Source organism: Sus scrofa, chromosome 12 (genome assembly GCF_054392235.1).
Source record: "Sus scrofa isolate SSC_HxYL_T2T_F1_AM1 chromosome 12, Sscrofa_HxYL_maternal_Yorkshire_Landrace_v2.0, whole genome shotgun sequence".
NCBI classification, from domain to species: domain Eukaryota; kingdom Metazoa; phylum Chordata; class Mammalia; order Artiodactyla; family Suidae; genus Sus; species Sus scrofa.
This window is the reverse complement of record NC_139394.1, coordinates 54,575,733-54,579,868: the sequence shown is the minus strand read 5'-3', so window position 1 is coordinate 54,579,868 and position 4,136 is coordinate 54,575,733.

Below are 4,136 nucleotides of genomic sequence, written 5' to 3'. Positions count from 1 at the left end.
CACCACCAGCCCAGAGACCTCCCAGCAGAGGTGGCCCCTCCCGTATTTGCTCCCCTCCTCTGCCTCTGCCTAGCCCGTTTCCCTGCAGCTCTGCCTGCCCCCTCTTCCCTGCCGCTATTCCAGCAGGACGGGTCTACACTTCCCTCTGAGTCTCACCCTCTACACTTGGCCTCCAGCCCCTACCCCCACTTCTGGACGCCCTTGCCAGGGTTACCAGCAGGCTCCTTGTTGCCAAATCCAAGCGGACACTTCAGTCTGTATCCTGTTTGGCCTGTCAGCCTCTGACATGGTTGGCCAAGCCTTCTTTTGTTGACAGATTTCCTTCCAGCACCTCCTAGGACCCACCCTCTCCAGATTTTGCAGCCAGCCTCATGTCTAGGAAAAAGATAGATTTCAACTGCAGCTCTGCCACTGTGTGTCCTTGGGCAAGTGGCTTGACTCTCCAAGCCTCCTCTGAGTCAGGGATAATAATAGCCTCTACTCAGGGTGGGGTAAGATAAGATATGGGAAATGCCTAGCGCCCAGCTTGGCACACAGTAGCACTCTGCCCCTCCATCCAGCCCCTCTTCCAGTGGTGGAGTTGACTAGCTGTCCCCAGATATCTATTCTCTCTACAGTGATACAAACCTTGGTTCTCAGCAGGGTATGCGGCTGCCTAGAATGGAAGCTGCATTCCCAGCCTCTACGAGCAGCTGGGTCTGGACATGTGACTTAGTTACAGCCAATCAGATGGATGTGGAAGAGTCATGGGAACTTTCCCCAAAAGGAAGCTTGTACAGATCTTTTGCCCACTTCTTCTTTGTCGTCGTCGTCTTCTTCTTTTTAGGGCCACACCCATGGCATGTGGAAGTTCCCAGGCTAGGTGTCGAATCAGAGCTGCAGCTGCCAACCTACACCACAGCTCATGGCAACGTCAGATCCTTAACCCACTGAGCAAGGCCAGGGATCAAATCCTCATCCTCAAGGCTACTAGTTGGGTTCGTTACCGCTGAGCCACATGGGACTCCTGCCCTCTTCTTCTTCATCCTTGTCTCCATTCCCACTGCTTGGGATGCACATGTGATGGCTGGAGCTCTAGCCACTATCCTGAATCATGAAGACAAGAGTCAAATCCAGAGGTTGCTAGAGCAGTGAGTGGAAAAAGCCACATCAGGAAGGACTTTTTGGAGCTGAGCTGACATTCTGTTACCCAAAAACTGGATTTGCCTCTTGGTGGATGTTAGGTCAGGTGAAGGAAGGATTTGTTACTTGCAGTAAGTAAGGAGAACACCAGGGACCTTTCCCAGAGCAGTGTCTCCCCAACAGCAAAATTGGGGAAGTTTTTTTTTGGTCTTTTTGTCTTTTTAGGGCCATACCCGTGGCATACGGAGGTTCCCAGGCTAGGGGGCATAGCTGCTGGCCTATGCCACAGCCACAGCAACACCATATCCTTAATCCACTCGGCAAGGGCAGGGATCAAACCCGTATCCTCATGGAAATTAGTTGGGTTCGTTAATCACTGAGCCATGATGGGAACTCCATAAATTGGCAAAGTTTTAAGCTAACCATATACGTATATTCATATAGGGCCTTGGCCAGTGTACACATCAGAGAACTGGGGCAAATGCTAACAGATCCAAACTTTGGTTGTTTGAAATCACGAGGGTCAGAAAATGTCAACCTCAGCATCCTTTAGGTTCCAGTTGGTCTGGTGGTTGAGAAAGTTTAAATTTTGCAAAACTAGGAGTTCCCACCATGGCTCAGTGGAAACGCATCTGACTAGTATTCATGAGGACGCAGGTTCGATCCCTGGCCTCACTCAGTGGGTTAAGGATCTGGTCTTGCCGTGAGCTGTGGTGTAGGTCACAGACTTGGCTTGGATCCTGCGTTGCTGTGGCTGTGTCTGTGGCCGGCAGGCAGCAGTAGCTCCAATTCCACCCGTAGCCTGGGAACTTCCATATGCCGCAGGTACAGCCCTCAAAGGACAAAAAAAGAAAAAAGAAAAAAAATTCGGCAAAACTGCTCAAGAAAACGCTTCAAGCTATCTTTACCATTGAATCAGCACCGCGAGTCTTTAAAGTGATCTATTATCTTCACTATCTTTACCTCTCTTGCCTGATAGCCGTTTGTTTCTGCGTTTGTTTCTGCGTTCTTTTGTTCCCTCAAGGTCATCCGTGACTGAGGTCTATTCGAGGACAAGCAGAGCAGCCAGGCTTAGATCACAAAATGGCTCCTGCCAAAAATGGCTTTTCTTATGTCAAAAAGCTATGCCACGTCTGACTCTTTCTCTCTGGGAATCCCCTACCCTATCTGCTTATCATACCAGGCCAACCTTGTCTTCCCTAAGGCTCTTATGTGGGATTTCCGAGACCAAGGTCAAAACCGATCCTACCTGGTACAGAAGATTTTCCCACTGAAAGTGTGTGTTCTGTCCTCAGCCCTTATTTACTTGCTCTGAGTTATCTCAGCCTTTCTCATGGCTCTGCTTACTGACGACTTCCAAAACTGTCTTGCCGGCCCAGCCCTCTTTCCTGAACTTCAGCTCCACACATCCTGTCTCCTAATTGCCATGTGCAATTAATTATTCATTTGACAAGCATCTTTTTTTTTCCGGCCGCACCGGGGCCTGTGGAAGTTCTCAAGCCAGGGATTGAACGCTCACCACAGCCGCAACCTGAGCTGCTACAGTGACACCGCCAGATCCTTAACGTGCTGTGCCACAAGGGAACTCTTGGACCAACATCTTTTAAGCACCTACATGGTGTGTCAGGCTCTGTGCTAGATGAATCAGGCACAGTCCTTGCTCTCAAGGAGCTCCCAGCCCAGAGGCAGAACAGGCAGGTAGGTGAGCAGATTCTCATCTCTAGGAAGTCCCTCAGAGGGACTACTCACCTATGCTGGGCTGCAAGACAGTTATAGGGAAGGGTTTCTGGCAGAAGGGGCATTTAACCAACCCTGAAAGGAGTTAGACGGGCAGGCAGTTAGGACTGAGGTGATGGAGGCCTCGTTAGCCTTATTTTCTGGGTACTGATGAGCCATGCAAAATTCCTAATCAGGAGGAGACTAGTTGGACTTGTGTTTCTGAAACACTGTTCTTCTTGCTGTCAGATGGAGAAAAGCAAGTGGGTGGGGGTGGGTGGGGCAGGGTGATGAGGCTGGTTGGGGATGGGAGGCCAATGAGGAGGTTGCTGTGGCAATTCAGGTACAAGAAGATAGGGAAGGGCAGAGAAGCAGAGAGAAGTGGATGGATTCCAGAGATATTTCAGAAGTAGCTTGGGCAGGGCTTGGTGACCTACTGGTTGGAACAGGAAAGGAACAGGCTGATGACTCCCAGGTTTCTGGCCCCAGATTGAGATAGGGACTTGAGAGGAGTGATATGGGGCTCTATCCTGGACAGGTGGTGGGCTGAGGTGCCAGAGGATACACAAGTGTGACAGAATTGAACCTTGTTGATTGAGCTCTTCAGGGGGAGAGGTGAGGGGCAGAGTCCCCAGGAACAGCCCCCATGAAGGTCAAGACATCCTACTGTCCCCTCCACGCCTCCTGCCCTAGCTAGGACTTTCCTGTCGCCTGCTCACAGAGCCCTTCCCCAAACACGATTCAGACTAAGACCCCAGCATTCTGTTAAAACTGCTTCCAGTCTCCCCTCCTCGCCACCCCCCCACGGAAACCTAAACTCCTGACTCTACCGTTCAAGGCCTTTCGACCTGGCCCTTGGCCTGGGCCTCATCCTGATACTGATCTTGCTTTGTCCCTCCCCTAATACTCTATGCGCGTCATCCGCGCCCCCCACCCCGGGGTGGAGGCGGGGGTTGGTGCGCTCTTGCCCCTGCCAGGTCGAGACGGTTGGGGGACAAAGGATTTGGGGGCGAGGTAAGCACCTGTACCCTCCAGGCCCCGCCGAAGGACCGAGGCTTGGCCCTGCTGGGATTTCGGGGACCCCAGGCAGCCGGCGGCCGGGCGACGGGGGCGTGACTAGGCCGGTCCCGCCGCAGGGGGAGGTACTCCTCCCGAGCCACCGCCCGCCGCGGCCCCTCCCCTCCTGGAGCCCGAGGGTAGTTCTGGGCTCTGATTGGGCGGCGCCGGAGAGGGGCCGCGCGGCCCGGCCAATGAGCGCGCGCCGGACGCGGCAGCTGGCTGGGGAGCGAGCGGTGCCT